At 34.3% G+C, this 18,222-nt stretch overlaps 1 protein-coding gene across 4 annotated transcripts in view; it reads right to left on the reverse strand.

Annotated features, from left to right (window-relative positions):
* Nucleotides 1-18,222, reverse strand: part of ZBTB20 (zinc finger and BTB domain containing 20) — a 770,594-nt gene that overhangs the window by 674,780 nt on the left and 77,592 nt on the right. The window contains exon 3 of one of the 4 annotated variants that reach the window (XM_032852264.1): nucleotides 329-459. The exons of the other annotated variants lie outside the window; for them this stretch is intronic. The gene's annotated coding sequence lies outside the window, so the exon portion shown is untranslated. The remainder of the gene's footprint in view (nucleotides 1-328; nucleotides 460-18,222) is intronic. 4 annotated transcript variants of the gene reach the window in all.

Below are 18,222 nucleotides of genomic sequence, written 5' to 3' on the forward strand. Positions count from 1 at the left end.
TTAACTTATAAGACTGTTTCTTCAACTCCAAAACAGGCATAATGATTATATTATGTGCATATTATGAGGGTTAAATGAAATAATGCCTATAAGGAGCCTAAAACAGTGACACAATATGCATTCAAATATTTGTTGGCGCTGTTGCTGTTAGAACTCTTACTGATCTGCATGGGTATCAGGCCTATCAGTGCAACAGTAGGGACATGGTGTTCCTGTGAATAAGAAGGAAGAATATTTTTCCAACATCAATCTTAGCAAGCAGTGTGCTATACCAGAAGATGGGGGTAAAGCAGCAAATCATATTTGGGGTTCCTCTGATAGATGTTACCTTACTGAAGTATCTTCATGCCACATACAGGGTCACAAAAAGCTCTGTGGAATGCAGGGTTCAATTTTCTGGAAGAACTGATCAATCCCATTCATTCAGTTAGTCATCTTGAACATTCTTCCTCTATTTCTCTATAACAAATTTCAACCAACCACAAAACACGTAACATATAGTCCTATTTATATACATGCATATATAAAATAAGTATACATGTTTATATATGCATATATAGAAATTTTTCTTTTGCCTATATAATTTTGTGTAGCAACTTAATTTTCTACAAGAAACACACATTATTATTAAATAAGTAAAGCCACAGTTACTGTCATTTGAATTAAACAAATAATATTTATATCCACTAAAAAATACAAAGAAACTATACTTTTCTAAAACTAAATTTGTAAAGAAGAAATTAGCACCAGAGTTTGTATTCTAAAAAAATTTCTGCTTTCTTATCTTAACTAAAAATCATGTTGATTTTAAATCAGTAAGTTAAGGCTATTTAAGAACTGATACATACAACTTAATGATGATACTTGCAATTATATGAATAGTCTTTATAGGCATTTTAAGTATTATGAAGAATTATTCTCTCCTTTATTCATGCTTGCCAAGGTAGCTTATGAATTAGCTTTCAAGAGAAACCATTTTGATTCATGTATAACAAAACTTCACCTTGCTATGAGCAAGATTCCCTACCCCATACTCTAACAATGACACTTCCAGTTCACATCACAGCTCAGAAAATCTTTATTAAAAACAAACACAAATCTCTATTGTAGAGTATGGGGTTTTAGTGGTAAGCAGAACAAGAAGTCATCATGCACTTCTCCCTCAGATATTCTTGGCACAAATGCCAAGAGCTGATTTAGACCTTCCAACTTGAAATTTAATTATCTGCTAGCACATACATTAGACGATATCTATTTTTCCACAATGCATTAATATGTTGATGTAATCCAAAATCGAACAATGTGATTTGATAAAGGTATCTTATCAACAGTTTCTTCTCCTTTGTCTTGACGCATATTTGCCACTAACTTTAAGGTTGATTTACGAGTTTTTAAAGCAATCGTGTATATTACTTGTATCTGTTTTTGCTTTGAGGACTACAATTCTGAATTAAGCTTTTGTAGTTTTGATCTTTTCACCCTTGGCAACAAAAGTCATCAAGTTTTGTACCAGAAAACATTAAAAAGGACAAAAAAGTTTCAATAATTCCTTTGATTATCTGACAAAGTTTGAGAGGGACAGTACTAGGAACTAGGAGGCAAGGACTGCTGATACTCATCACTAGCCTTTTCTACTTGTAATTTTAAAATACTTGTATAAAATCATCACACCGGCATGTTCACTTTTACCAGCATATACCAAATATACATTTAACGTTTTTCCAGAATATTCACTATATATATATATTTATTTATTTATTTTTATTTTTCTCATTGTTCATTTTTTTAATCATTTTTTAAAATTTATTTTCAATATAACAGTATTCATTGTTTTTGTACCACACCCAGTGCTCCATGCAATCTGTGCCCTCTCTAATACCCACCACCTGGTTCCCCCAACCTCCCACCCCCCACCTCTTCAAACCCTTCAGATTCACTATATTTATAATATTATTATGAATTATTTAAAAATTTCACCTATCCTTTTTTATTTCAATGAACCTATTTTTAACTATTACTTTTAACTACTGATACATTTTTGTGAACTGGGAATATAACAGAAAAGTAAATCTGAAAGTTTTATAAAGACATCTTAGCCAAGATATGTCATATACTGTATCCCATTATTAGTTGAGAGGTACTCTTTGGAATATGAATATGTGAATAATACATAATATGTGAATGTATACAAAAGCTTGTGAAAATATAATTTCTTATGTTGTGAAATGAATGTGAACAAATTTATTTCATTGCTTTTCTTTTCCTCTAAAACTACTGAAATTCATGGGCCCCTTGATAAATTGCTAGGTCCACAGGCAACAAATGAAGGAAATTCTTATAAAAGGACAAAAACTCTAAGTCTGAGTTAGGACAGGTGATTCAGGGAAGACAGATCTTTATTGAACATTAAAAAACTAAGTAATTGAGACACTTTCAGTAGCAACCCATTCACATCATAAACAATCCTCCTTGCATTTATCTGTGACTGAGAAACATGCTTTATCCAAATACCTTGTTATGAAACACTGAAAGCAAGCACCAGATGCAATCACATTCAATGGATTTCTTCAGTAATAAAACTTAGATACACAGTCTAGTCTAGTCTAGTCTATAAAAAAATGGGGTTCCTTGCTTCAGAATGGCTTGTATGGTATCTGAAAAGGATCTTCTCTTGAGCAATAGCTCAAACAAGCAGAACAGAATACCACATCATAGACCTAATTTCAGAAGATTTTCTTTCCAAATGTTAGTTTTATTTTTATAGCAAACTCATGCATGTGTGTGGCACTTGAAGATACAAATCCTAATGTAAATTCCCACCTTCTAAGAGCCACACACTTCAGTCACAGTACCATGAATTCTTTAAATATACTGCAAAATGGGAGGCCAAGAGGGTATGGTAGCAGAACCAAGAGCAAAGAAGATCGTAGATATGACGTGGGGGTTACAATGTTTGAATTGTTAATAAACTTATTTCTACTCACTAACGGAACACTGTAAAAGGATCTACTTTGGGGGTAAAAAGACAGGGAGTTGTTCTATAGACAGGTAGTGGAAAAATGTAACATGGAGGAGCAACCTACTACTCTTCTCCTGCTGAGTTTGCTCACTCTATACATACTGCAACTAAAATTGCCTTAGAAAGAATCATACTCAAGAGTACATACTATATCTTGTGTCTCTACTTATTAAATCCTGAGGATTTTCTGATATAAGGTTGGAATTATTGTATTTCATAGGAAACACTCAGAAAAACAGAGCATAAAGAAAAGAAAAAGAATATAGACCTATGTCAGAATGTTGTCACAATTTACTCAACACAAACATATCATGATTTAACTGGTGGTAAAGAGCTTGCTCTCATATGTAAATTTGCCTTACATATGATGGAATTGGGTGTTTACAACTCTTGTTGCCTGTGCAGTTACCTGGAATTGTGGCAATCAATTCCCTGATCCCAGAGACAGTATCATTAGGAGTTAGTTGGACAGTTTGGAAGTCAAGGCCAGGGTCCCTAACAAGAAGATATAGAGTAAGGACAGCTAAGTCAAAACAGCACTAGCATCCTGTTTCACAGCTTAGGCAAGACCACAAGAGCATCCTCTGCAGAAATGACTTCTGCAAAACATCCTGAGACCAAAAAAACTAACCATAAAACATTGGTCATTATCACAAGTTGAGGCAGTTAGTCTCTAAATGTCAGCCCCAAAGACTATCAGCACTTGAACAATAACCCTGCAGGTGGAAGGGTGCCTGATCAAAGCCCTGATTGGCATACCTTAGCAGCCAATCCACAAGGGGCCCACACTCAGGATATTACGATAGTTCTGCAAAAGAGCTCATAAGAACCCCCTAGATTTTAAAACACCAAAATGGCAACCCTTTCAGGTCTCATCCATCTCTGGGGAGCTTTGCACTATCACTCAATAAACTTTGACTTGCTGCCCACCTCTCTGGCCTACTTCTCCATTCTTTGAAGCAGCATCCCCAAGAACCTAAGGTACTGAGGGAATAGAAATCCTATCACATTGAGATCATAATGTTGGAATAAACAAAACAAATAATTATTAATAGCTGATAAAATTTTCAATATCAAATACCAATTCTTTTTACTTGTAGTATATCTACATACACACAGACAAAAATCCACTATTTTTATTTTGATCCAATTAGTCTTTATTCCTGAATTAGTTTGACTAAAAGAAAAATGTCCCCAACACAAGTGTGTCCATTCTGAAACTACCTTAAGTCCTGTTATTATTTTTCAAAATTATGCAACCGGATTTATTAAATGGACATAAGTCAGTGAGAGCTGATATAGGGAACAGTTTCTTGCCCACCTTCCCTCCCCATTGCCTTCAATAATACGAAGCTGTTATTCTTCATTTTTTCCATCTCCTAGTTGTCCTGCGTCTTTTCTAGGATCAGTGATGGAGGTAGGTAGGCAACTAGAAGGAAAGGGGCAAAATCCTTTTGCTTATCTGGGTGCTGCTTATTCAGCTCTCTCTGGGTCCTTAATGATGTCCATGTGTGACATGCTTACTTATATCTTTCCTCCTGCAAGCTGCTCTTCTGGATTCTTTAGAGGACTTTTATTGAGAACCTCTCTGCTTCATTATTAAACTTAGATACCCTCTGAGCTGCTGTTCCTGGAGCCTGACCCCACGAAACCTGTTAGAGTAAGCCCTTAAATTTTTTTACTGAAGTATAATTAACATACAGTGTTATATTAGGTTCAGGTATACAATATAATGATTCAATAATTCTATGTATTACTCATCATGATAAGTGTACTCTTAATCCCCTTATTTATTTCACCCTACTTAATATGGTTTAAATCCTATGCCAAAGTCAGGGCCTTGGGTTCATATGATTTATACTGATAAACGATAATGATAATTGTAATAATATCCCAACAGAAGTGTCTGTTATTTCAGGTAAAATAAATAATCTTGGCTGAATTAAACCAAATGTTGAGATGACTATTACTGTGTACATTTCAAAGTAGGCATAAGCTTCACAAAATGAATCAAACTCAACAACTGTTACTATCACAGAGTTTAAGTATTAAGGACTACTGTGAAAGGTCATTCATCAGTCTTTGCTTACACACATAGGAAGTAAAACCAATAAGCTGTCCTTTGTTTATAAAGATGTGACTACTTTTAAATTTTTATTTACATTTTAATTGAGCATTTCTTAAACACCTGTCTTAAAATAGTAATTTTGGATGATCTACGAAAGAATATATATTAAAGACTTCTATCTAAAAAGGGATTTATAGTAATCCATGCATGTTCTAGCTCACTTCTATAACTTCATCTTTCACATGTTCACACATTCTCACCTGCAAACTTCACTCCAGTCACAATGAAGAGTCTGCACACCCATGAGCCTGCCACACACTCTGGGTTTTTTTTGTCTTTTATTTTTTTATTTTTATGTATTTATTTATTTATTTTAATTTCCAAGCTTTTGAACAAGCTATTTCTTCTTCCTACAATACACTTAACATTTCCTCCTCTGGCTAATATCTACTTTTCAGGACCATTTCGCTCAGCATGTCCTATAAGAAGCCCTTCCCGGTTTAGGTTAGGTACCCATCCTATATGGCTCTATACCCCTCTGTAGTAATTTGCTTCAATAGCAATTATTGTACAGTATTAAAAATATCTGATGACCTACATGCCTCTCCCTCTATACCATATATTCTCTGAGGACAGGGAATATTTGGTGATTACTTTTATTCCTCTAGCATCTGGACAAATAGGAAGTATTGACTAAATATATCAGGATACAAGGCAAACTGTTTACTCAATGTTATTTCTCAGAAGAGAGGTTTCATATTATAAAACACATTCCCAATTAACAAAGTACTATCTGGGAAAGATATACTAGTTAGAAATGACCTCAATCAGTATTAGTTTTGGATGGTCTTACAGTTCATTCTGATATAATAGGTAAAAATGGAGACCAAAAAATTAATGCATTTTTAGTGTTTCTTCCTGGCAATTTAATTCACAACTGTATTAGATGTCATTGTAAATAAGACTTTCAAACATCACTTAGAAAAGCAAAGAATTATACTGTTACTTTATAGAGGTCATGATATACACTGAGAGACAGTGTTATAAAAAATTCCCTAGGGTTATGCAAATGTCATTTGTGTCTTATGATGACATTTTAAGTGATACCATCAAACCTGGATTTAAAATATTCTATAACTAAACTTAAGTAAAACTGAAGATAGACTTAAGAAAACTTTGAAAAAGATGCTAATTTTAAAAATATGAAGAATCTGAATGAAACTTCCATAAAATTAGAATTGAACAAATAATGAGTATATTATAATATCATTTTATAATATCATTTTAATTATTTAATTATTTAATTTTGCATATAATATCATTATTTATACTCAAATAATGAGTATATTATAATATCATTTTAATTATACATATGTTCCTAAATTACTAAGTTAGGAAGTAAACATCTGTCTATTGCATCCAAAGTTTCCTCCAAAGTTTTTTTCTTCCTTGATAAAACAAGGAACCCATTGACTTACAGTCAGATATCTTATTTGGGATTATCTATGGAATTTGACAAATGTATGATTAAATGAATAAATGAATGAACTAAGCTCTCTTCCATCCTCTCTTAGAAATCAAAAATGTTTCATTAACAAACAATTTATGCAAGGACAATTTATAATACATTTTACAAATTAAGACAGCAAATATGTGCATTTAAATGATTGATCCTCTACATCTCACAATCATTTCTTGAATTTTATTTCACTTTCTATAATCCCTGCCATAAATATTCAAGCACGTACCATCTCACAAATATAGGCTAACTGGCATATAAATTTAGGGAACTTTTCAACAAAATTTTTATGTATAGATGCTAGTTCTGATTAAAGGCTATGATAATATGTCAACTAATATGGACATATGGCTAGAATATCACTACATAGTTTTATCTACAGAAACGAGTAACAATAAAAGGATGGTAATAAAATGAAAGCTAAAAGCTACTACAAAATTCAATTAGAACAGAAAGCTAAAGTTAATCCAAAACCATAGGAAGACAAATATTTTGTTCACATTTTATACATTGTTTATCTGCTTACTTATTGGATGAAAGAGGTTTTTATGTTCTTTATAGATTTTGGATAGTAACCCTTTATCAGATTTGTCATTTGCAAATATCTTCTCCCATTCCGTAGGTTGCCTTCTAGTTTTGTTGATTGTTTCCCTTGCCTCTGGAGGCATGTGTAGTAAGAAGTTGCTATGGCCAATGCCAAAGAGGTTGATGCCTATGTTCTTCTCTGGGATTTTGACAGTTTCCTATCTCACACTTAGATTTTTTTCACCCATTTTGAAGTTATTTGTGTGTATGATGTAAGAAAGTGGTCCAGTTTCATTCTTTTGCATATAGCTGTCCATTTTTCCCACCACTATTTGTTGAAGAGACTTTTTCCCACTGGATAGTCTTCTCTGCTTTGTTGAAGATTAGTTGACCATATAGTTGTGGCTCCATTTCTGGGTTTTTCATTCTGTTCCATTGATCTATGTGTCTGTTCTTGTGCCAGTACCATACTGTATTAATCACTAAAGCTTTGTCATACAGCATGAAGTCTGGATGTGATGCCTCCAGCTTTGCCTGCCTTTTTCAAGATTGCTTTGGCTATTGAGGGTCTTTTGTGGTTCTACACAATTTTTAGGATTGTTTGTTCTAGCTCTGTGAAAAATGCTGGTGGTATTTTGATAGGGATTGCATTAAATGTGTAGATTGCTTTGGTTAATAGAGACATTTTAACAATATTTGTTCTTCCAACCCATGAGCAAGGGATGTTTTTCCATTTCTTTGTATCATAAGTGTTCTATAGTTTTCAGAGTATAGATGTTTTATGGGTTTGGTTAGGTTTATTCCTAGCTCTCTTATGGTTTTTGGTGCAATTGTAAAATGGGATTGATTTCTTGATTTATCTTTCTGATCCTTCATTATTGGTATAGAAATACCACAGATTTCTGCATGTTGATTTTGTATCCTGCTACTTAACTGAATTCACGTATCAGTTCTAGCAATTTTTTGGTGGAATCTTTCGGTTTTCTATGGAGTATCACGTTGTCTGCAAATAGTGAAAGTTTGACTTCTTCCTTGTCAATCTGGACAACTTTTATTTCTTTTTGTTGTCTGATTGCTGGGACTGGGACTTGCAGTACTGTGATAAATAATAGTGGTGAGAGTGGACATCCCTGTCTTGCTCCTCAACATAGAGGAAAAGCTCTGTTTTTCTGAGTGAGAATTATATTGGCTGTAGGTCTTTCATATATGGCCTTTGTGATGTTCGAATATGTTCCCTCTATCCCTACTTTGTAGAGGGTTTTTTTCAAGAATAGATTCTATACTTTGTCAAATGCTTTTTCTGTTATCTGTTGGGAGGATCATAAAGTTCTTATTGATCTGGTGTATCTTTATTGATGTGGTGTATCATACTGATTGATTTGCAAATATTGAGCCACCCTTGCAACCCAGGAATAAATCCCACTTTATCATAATGAATGATTTTTTTAATGTACTGTTGGATATGATTTGTATTTGTTAGAATTTTTGCATCCATATTCATCAGGGATACTGGCCTGTAATCTTCTTTTTTAATGGGGTCTTTCTCTAGTTTTGGAATCGAGGTAATGCTGACCTCATAGAATGAGTTTGGTAGTTTTCCTTCCACTTTTTTTTTTTTTTTGAACAGTTTGAGAACAATAGGTGTTAACACTTCTTTAAATGTTTGGCAGAATTCCCCCTATGAAGCCATATGGCCCTGGACTTTGGTTCGTTGTGAAATTTTTGATTACCAATTTGATTTCTTTGCTGGTTGTTGGTCTGTTCAAGTATTCTGTTTACTCCTGTTTCAGTTTTGGTAGTTTATATGTTTCCAGGAACTTACCCATTTCTTCCAGATTGCCCAATTTGTTGACATACAATTTTTTCATAATATTCTCCTATAATTGTTTGTATTTCTATGGTGTTGGTTGTGATCTCTCCTATCTCATTCATGATTTTATTTATTTGGGTCCTTTCTCTATTTGATAAGTATGTCTAGGGACTTTCAATTTTTTTAATTTTTCAAAGAACCAGCTCCTTGTTTCATTGATCTGTCCTATGGGGTTTTTTTTTTTGTTTCTATATCATTTATTTCTGCTCTAATCTTTATAATTTCCCTTCTTCTGCTGACTTTAGGCTTCATTTGTTATTTTTCTAGCTCCTTTTGGTATAGTATTAGGCTGTGTATTTGAGATTATTCTTCCTTCTTGAGGTAGGCCTCTATTGCTATACACTTCCCTATTATGACTGCTTGTGCTACATCCCAGAAGTTTTGGGCCATCATGTTTTCATTTTCATTTGTTTCCTCTTTTTTAAATTTCTTCTTTAATTTCCTGATTGACTCATTCATTCTTTAGCAGGATGTAAATTTTTTCTTGTGGTTGACTTCAAGTTTCACAGCATTGTGGTAAAAAAAAAAATGCATGGTATGATCTCAATCTTTCTGTACTTGTTGAGGCCTAATATTTGATCTGGTGTGTGATCTGTTCTGAAGAATGTCCCGTGGGCACTTGAAAAGAATGTGTATCCTGCTGCTTTAGGATGAAATGTTCTGAATATATCTGTTAAGTCCATCCGCTTCAGTGTGTCATTCAAAGCCATTGTTTCCTTGTTAATTTTCTGCTTAGATGATCTGTCCATTGATATAAGTGGGGTATTAAAGTTCCCTATTATTGTTTTATTATCAATGACTTCCTTCCTGTTTGTTATTGTTTTATATATTTGGGTGTTTCCAAGTTGATAGAATAAATGTTTACAATTGTTAAATCTTCTTATTTGATACACCACTTTATTATGATATAGTGCTCTTCTTCATTTTTTATTACAGTCTTTGCTTTAAGATCTAGTTTGTCTGATACAGGTATTACTATTCTGGCCTTCTTTTGATATCCATTACCATGATAAATGGTTCTCTATCCCTTGCTTTTGATCTGCAGGTGTCTTTAGGTCTAAACTGAATCTCTTGGAGGCAGCATATAGATAGGTCTTGGTTTTTGTTTTTTTGTTTTGTTTTTATCCATTTTAATACCCTATGTCTTTTAATTGGAGCATTTAGTCCATTTACATGTAGAGTGATTATTGACAGATATGAATTTAGCGCCATTTTATTACTTGTTTTGTCATTGTTTCTGGAGATTTTCTGTTTCTATTCTTTTTCACTTTTGGTCTTTCTTTCCCACTCAAAGAGTCCCCTTTAATATCTCTTGAGGGGCTGATTTAGTGGTCACAAACTCCTTTAGTTTTTGTCTGGGAAGCTCTTTATCTCTCCTATTCTGAATGATAGCCTTGCTGGATAGAGTATTCTTGCAGCTTATTCTTCCCAATCAGTACATTGAGTATATCATGCCACTTTATTTTGGCCTGTGGTTTCTGTGGATAGATCTGCTGCTAACCTTATTTGTTTTCCCTTGTAAGTTCGGTACTGCTTTTGTCTTGCTGCTTTTAGATTTTTTTCTTTATCTCTATATTTTGCAAACTTAACTACAACATACCTTGGTGTTGGCCTGCTTTTGTTGATTTTGATGAGAGTTCTCTGTGCCTCCTAGATTTGGATGTCTGTTTCCTTCCCCAGATTAGGGGAGTTATCATCTATAATTTGCTCAAATAAACCTTCTGCCCCCTTTTCTATCTCTTCTTTTTCTGGGACTCCTACAATATGAATATTATTATGCTTCATGTAGTCACTGAGTTTCCTAAGTCTACATTGTAATATTTTTCCTTCCCTCCTCTTTTCAGGTTCATTAAATCCAGTTGGTTTTGAATCTTGGTTATTAAAATTTTCATTTTGGCATGACTAGTTTTTAGGTTCTTTATCTCTGTGGTAAGGGATTCCCCTGATGTTTTCTATGCTTTTCTCAAGCCCACCTAGTATCCTTATGATTGTTGCTTTAAATTCTGGACTAGACATATTATTTGTATCTGTTTCAATTAGATCCCTGGCCATGACCTTTTCTTGTTCTTCCTTTTGGGGTGAATTCCTCTGTCTTGGCATTTTGTCTAAGTTTCTATCTTCTTCTGTGTGTTAGGAAAGCCTGTTAACTTTCCTGCTCCTGAGAGTAATGGTTTTTTGAAGAAGGTCATAAACTTTTCAGGGCTTGGTGCTTTAGGAATTGTCTCTGGTATATGCTGTGTGCATTCTGCTGTTGTGTTTTGGTTGCTCTTTTCCTCAGGTCAGTCCTCTGCAGTTTCTCCTTACCTGCAGTGGCAGTGTTTGGACTTTGGCCAGAGTGTGGTGAGTTTTAACTAGGTGTACTCTGGTCTGCTGTTAAAAGAGACCTGATGCCATTTCCAGTAGAGCTGAAGCCTTTCGGAACTCTATGGTCAGTAGACATGGTGCCTGGAGAGGAGGGGAGGTGTTTGTGTTGGTCTTCTGGGGCGGAGCCCAGTGCCCTGGTTCTCAGGTACACTTACCCAGAAAAGCAGCACCAGTAGAGTGCAGGGAGGCCAGGCTTGATGTAAACAGTTTAGGCTGCCACTGTTGGTGCTATGCTGCTTACTGAAGTTAGTTTGTAGTAACAGGCAGGGGAGGGAAATGGGGCCTGCCAGCTCTTTTGTCCCCAGAGAGGCAAAGCCACCTCTCCCAGGTGCACTCCAAGAAGGGGGAACCTTCTCTCCCAGTGCATCCCAGGGGATCCTAGGACCTGCCCTCAGGCTATCTGCCCTTATCCACAGAAGCATTGCAGTGCACTCAGGGCTCTGTACCAGCCATGGCATGGACTTCCAAAACTTCAGTCTTTGAGCCCTGATGGTTGTAGAAACTCTCAAAAATCAGTCCCTCTCATTTTCCCAGTGAATGGCTTTGAGAAAGTGTTTTCTCAAAGAGGAGGAGAGTGCTCCTCTCTCTCTCTCTCTCTTTCTCTGTCTCTCCTGCATGTCTCTCTGCAATGAAGGTCTCCTCCTCTCTGCAGCACTTGCAATCCATTTCTCTCCCAAACCATGCCTCCACACCTCCTACCCTCTATGATGTGGCCTCTTCTCTCTCTCTAGTTGTGCGGTTTGCTCTGTCAGTCCTCAAATTGATTTCTTGAGTATTCAGAATGATTTGCTATTTATCTAGTTGTGTTTGAGGGACAAGGCAAGCATAGGGTCCTCCTATTACTCTACCACCTCAGCCCTTCCCACCTTTCTCTATGCTCTTTATTTCTAAATTAGTTCTGTTCTGTATAAACAGTATATTTGTATCATTTAAAATTTGTTAAGACTTGCTTTAAGGCCCAATATATGATCATCTTGGTGAATGTTCCATGTGTACCTCAAAAGAATGTGTATTTTGCTACTGCAGGATGTAAGATTCTATAAATGGTGATTAAACCAAATTGGTTGATAGTGTTATTTAAGTCTTTTACATTTTTACTAGGATTTTTCTCTATTTATTCTATCAATTACTGAGAAATGTGTTTAAATCTCCAAGTATAATTATCCATTTTTCTCTCATTTTTATTAGTTTTTTCCTTCTTTTATTTTGAAGTTGTTATTAGACACATACATTTTTAGGATACATATATCCTCTTTATCTATGGCAATATTCTTTGTCCTGAAATATACTTTTTTTCTGTTATTAATATAGCTACTCCAGCTTTCTTATGATTAATGCTTGCTTGGTATAACTTCCCATCCTTTCATTTTTAATCTATGTCTGTTTTTCCATTTAATATAATAATCTTATAAAAAGGATATAGTTGTTTATTTTTCATCTAGTCTGACTACCTCTATCTTTCAATTAACTGTTTAAAGCTTTTAATGATATTTAATTGACATGGGTGAACTGATTAATTCACTTCAGAATTTTGACAGAGATAAAGTTAACTCTGTAGATTACAGAATTCATCTTTATTTTATCTTTAAGATTTTACACAATTCCTTATATCTGGTATTTTATACCTTCCAACTTTCCAAATGTGATCATATCTAGAATTCATGAATTTCAGTGTAAAAAGCATAGCCTTTGGAGAAAAATCCTTTGATTTGGATTCCCAGTGCTTTGATGGATAGCTATGAGTTGAAAAATTTATTCAATTTCAGTTAACAATGTCTATAAATGGAGATAACAGTGTCTTCTTAGGTATAGTGAATAATAAATGAGAGTTAATAAAAAGGTATGACCTAGTATCTACTATTCAAAGTAGTAGTGGCTACTTCTCAGGATCACTATAAGGGTCTAGTGAAAATATGTTAACAACACTTTGAAAAATACATTATATAAATGTGCAGGGTGCTTTTTTTCCCCAAAAAATTATGGTTAGTACTATCATTCTGGAATAGAATTTGCCAAACCCTAAGGATTTTAATTATAATTTACCAAAATAGCCTCTCAGAAACCAATTCAATCATTAATTTCCATTTCCTTCTTCCAATTTAAAGATATTTCCTCTTAGCAGAAAAACTATAAACAAAGTACATGTTCATCAATTCTTCCTTCTCTGTATCACCTCTTAAAATTATGCCATATTCTTCCAAGTAATGGCCCTATCTATTTAGTATGAGGTGACTTTTCCTATCCCTTATAAAAGTTTATGATTCTAAAAGAATAACTTTGAGTGTTATTGGACATTCAGAAAAGAGCTGAAAAAAGAACAGATTTTCACAAATAGCAGAAAATGTTTAATTAAGATTACCTAAAAGATCAATAACTAAGTATAATGAACACTGAAAGATAATTATTTATGATTGAAATATTTCAGTTTACTTATACCCGAGTATCTACTGAACATTTTTTAGGCTACAAAGAGCCCCTTCTACCAACCACTACCTAAAAACTAAGTAATATGCACTCTATGCCAAAAAAAGAGAGATATATATATCTATCTATTTATATTATACCTATATATGTGTGTGTGTGTGTGTATTTATATAGAATAGTGTATACATATGGAATATATATGTCCCCACCTCTATTAATTGACCAGAAAGTACTTTCTGACCTTGAACTTAGACTGACCATAATAGAAAAGCTGTCATTAAGTGTCAGTTCACACACATACACTCCAAACTGGTCCAACAACTTCTATTATACCAGCTACCAGCATTGCCAGCCCCTTCGCCCTTCACTGCCTGGAGAATGTCCATCAGAAACAGGGAAGCTGAGCAAGCTGCCACAATGCACCATTGATGTTTGCGCAAAGCTGCCCAAGCAGCTGCAACAACAGGGCAACTCTTCAAAGTGTCAGCATTGAAACTTAGAATTCTTCTTCCCATACAACCATCAATGAAAACCTTTATAAGCTACAATCAATTATAAAATAAATCTTTGAGACAAATCATGTTCTTTCTTCATTTCTTCTCTCTTCCTTCTCTCAACACCAAATGTTCTTGGTTCAAAAAAAAAAAAAAATCAAGGAGAAATTCCCTTTTTCTACCTCACTCTCTGTTTTGGTTTCTCTTATGTTCTAAAATTTCTTTCAAGCAGGTTTAAGGATGTCTGCTAAACCCTTTCATTTACAAGACATGCTCTGGGGGGGGTGTTTATTTATTGTTGGGTTTTGTTGTTGGAATTTTTTATTTAAAAACTTCAAAAGGCCCTTGATATTTTGAGCACACTCGTATTGGATTTTTGGCAAAGCATTTTTTGATTATTGAAAGATAACCTAAATTCTGAACTGCGTGCAATGACTCACATAACCTCCGTATTTTTGTAAACTACAGCAAAAGTGGTTTTACATTAACTATAGATGAATAGGTAATGACTCAGTGAACAGTTAAAAGCATTCCATAAGAATGCATGAAGTAGCCATGTGAAGTTTTTGATAGGAAAAAATCCTAAGTCTTTAGACTACTTGAAATGAGGGGACCCTATTCTTTGTTTAACAAATAAACTATGTTTAATTTGTCTTATACAACTATATCTACTAAATCAATGGAAGTTTACCCATCGTGTTTCTATTTCTCCTAAACCCTCAGTAACACTTACTGTCTTTTATTTGGAACATATACTTAAGGTCTGAGAATTGTAGCAAAAACTTTAAGATTTCTCACCACAACTTTCACCATGCAAACAGTATGTGTACCTTGTAGGGATGGGAGGAAACCCCTTCAAATAATAGTTATTCTCAAGAAACAGAATGGCCAAATGTCAGCAACACCAGGGTATAAACTGTTTAGTTCCTCCAGATAAATAAAATATGTATACTTCATCAAGAATTACTCTTCTATATGAAAAAAATCAAAACTCAAAATACTTCTATTCCTAATCTTCTAAATTTTAAAATTGTAATTTCTCATTGTTTCCAAAGTAGTACATCTATATAGTTTACTAAATAGCACAAGATTTAACAAGAAATGGCAGCCCATATCCCAACCTTTGTGATTCCCCATCAAAATTATTTCTAGTGTTTATCTTTTTATCCCTACATAATATCATTTTATTCTTAATTTTTATTTGTAAGTTTTAGACAATCTATTACTTTCCCATCATTAAAGATAAAGATTTAGCTCTCTTTTCACACCTACTTTCCTTCCTTGCATCTTCCCAATATTCAGCCGGCTAGTATATTTTTAATACCTTTCCTTCCTTGAGTAACAATGTATGCTTCCTACAGTTAATATTTCCACTTTAACCCGATTCCAAGCCTCTACAACAGAAATGTTAGACCTGTCTGAATATATTTCACACCCTTAAAATAAAGCATTCTATCAATTCTAATTCTTCCTTCTGAAAACATCCATTTCTGGAGTTTTTCATCTTCCTGCCCAACTAAGGACTGTTACTCTTAAGACCAATGCACAGATATTGTCCAGGTAATTAATTCCCTTGACCTTTCTCACCTCATATCATCACCTATTTCCTGTATCCTCTGTCTTCCCCTTTCCTTCTCAGTTTCTCATTTGGATGTAGCATATCCTCCCAAAAGATTCCTGAGAAAGCAACAATGGAAGGTAAAGTTTGAGGATCAGTTGTCAAAAATGTCTTTTTCCTGCCCTCACAACTGATTAATAGTTTGATTAGGTATAGAATTACAAGTTAAAAGTGATTTTCCCTCAGAATTTTAAAGCTCCATCTGTCAGATTTGAATGTAGCCATTAAAAAATCAGATACTAATGTCATTCTTAAGCCAAAGTGTAAGGTCTATATTTTCTAACTACAAGCTTCTATTATGTATATATTGCTGGTAGTCTAAAATTTTCCAGTTATGGATCTTGATATAGATCTGCTTTCCATTTTCTATGGGTACCCAGCAGACTCTCTCAAACTAGAAACTAATGTCCTTCAATTCTGATAATTTTTATAATTTTATGACTTTTCCTTCCCTATAATTTTATGACCATTCCTTCCCTATAATTTTCTTTGCTCTCCCCTGTTTTCTGAAACTATTAATCAGATTTGGGGCTTGTTATATTATTTGTCTGATTTTATCTTTTTTCTCCATTTTCCATTTATCTCATTTTTTGCTCTATTTTCAGGAAAATTTTGATCCTTCTATTAAAGTTATTTCATCAGTATTATAAGAATGCTTATTCTCTGATTATTCTTTTTAACATCCTGTCATGTTTCATGGAAGTACTATCTTTCCTATCTCTCTGAATACAGTAATTATAATTTATTTTTACTTCAGCTATTGTCTTCCAATTCTTGAGCCAGTTCTGGAGCATGAACTGGCTTGTTTGCTCCTTGGCATAATAGTTCCAGGCACCTGTATTTAGCTTTCTCAGTTCTACTAATTCCTCCATCCCCCTTACATCTTCCAAAAATTGTAGGTCTTTCATAAGCTGCTTCCTCTTCCTTATGCTGGTGAATTCATTTCTTTTAGACTTTTATTTTGTAGTCTATTATTTATAATTTTAGTTCTTTACTAGGAGGGAACAAGGAAAAACATGTGTTCAATCACCAGGTATCACTGGAAGTTTGTTTGTTAAAGTTTCCAAAGATGGTAATCCTATAAGTGTAGTCATTCCATTCATAGGGTCAAAAATCATAGGACTTTTACTGTTAAAGATCTTTTCAGAGATCGTCTGATTCAACCCTCTGTTAGAAGTGAGAAAATGGAAACTAGAAAAGATAAATAATTTGTACAAGGTTATTTAACTAGCAATTCATGTAACTAATACTTGAACTTACCTTCATTTCCATACTGCCTCCTCACATAAAGAAATCCTTAAAGTAGCTGCTCCCTAAGGACTCCGAGACACATCATACAGTTAAAACATTTGAACAAGCCAGTCTAGCTTTTGGATATCAGAATGGAGGAAAGCTATCATTAAGGAAAATTTGGCAAATTAGGATTCTAAGAAAAAAATACCAGAGTCTAAATTTTTTATTTTCCATTAGAATTCCCTAATCAATACTCTCCCATGAAATTCATTCTCCTCAGCCTGCTTCAGCATGGTAGACTTACCATAATTTTTACTCTTTCAGGTCACAGCTTCACACCATGGTTTCTCAAAGCAAAGTAAATTTATGTTTTTAAGCTCAACTAAATTATATCTTCTTTATCTCCCACCCTCACCTTCTCCCTGACCTCAGAATGGCCAAATAATCCTTTCTTCCATGAAGAGCACTACCCAGGTCATCAAGCAAAAGTCTTGAGATTCATCCTAAACTTCTCTTTTTCCTTAATAGCACCCAACTCCATTCTAGGCAGACCCCAAATTCCACCTTCTAAAAATCCATTCCACTTTCCAAAAGTCTCTGGAATCCATCCTTCTTGATGTTCTTCACAGCTTCACAGCTCCTGTTTCAGATGAGGCCCCCACTGTACTTCATCCTAATTACTGTTAATTGTCTGGTCTCACAGACTCTAGTCCCTTCTCTTTACCTGAAATGTTTTGTTGTTGTTGTTGTTTGTTTGTCTGTTTTTCTCAACAGAACTAAGCTTTCATTTCCTCACTTAAAACCCTTTAGTTTTAAGGGTTTTAATGTCTACCTCATGTCTAGCTCCTTAGCACGGCATATATAAGATGAAGGTACTTAATAGTAGGCACCTGCATATCTCTCCACCTTCATCTCCTGTGACTCCTAACTTTGCATTTTATAGAACTAGAAACCAGGTAGAAACCAAAAGGCTTCTGTTGAGTTTTCTATTCTAGTGGATTTTCACTACTAAATGTCAATTGTCTTTTCCCATCTCCCCTCCCAAATAAAGAAGGAATCAGATGAAAGGAAAGAGGGTGATAGGATTA

Source organism: Lontra canadensis, unplaced genomic scaffold, assembly GCF_010015895.1.
Source record: "Lontra canadensis isolate GAN:19392208 unplaced genomic scaffold, GSC_riverotter_1.0 scaffold6, whole genome shotgun sequence".
In the NCBI taxonomy this organism is placed as follows: Eukaryota; Metazoa; Chordata; class Mammalia; order Carnivora; family Mustelidae; genus Lontra; species Lontra canadensis.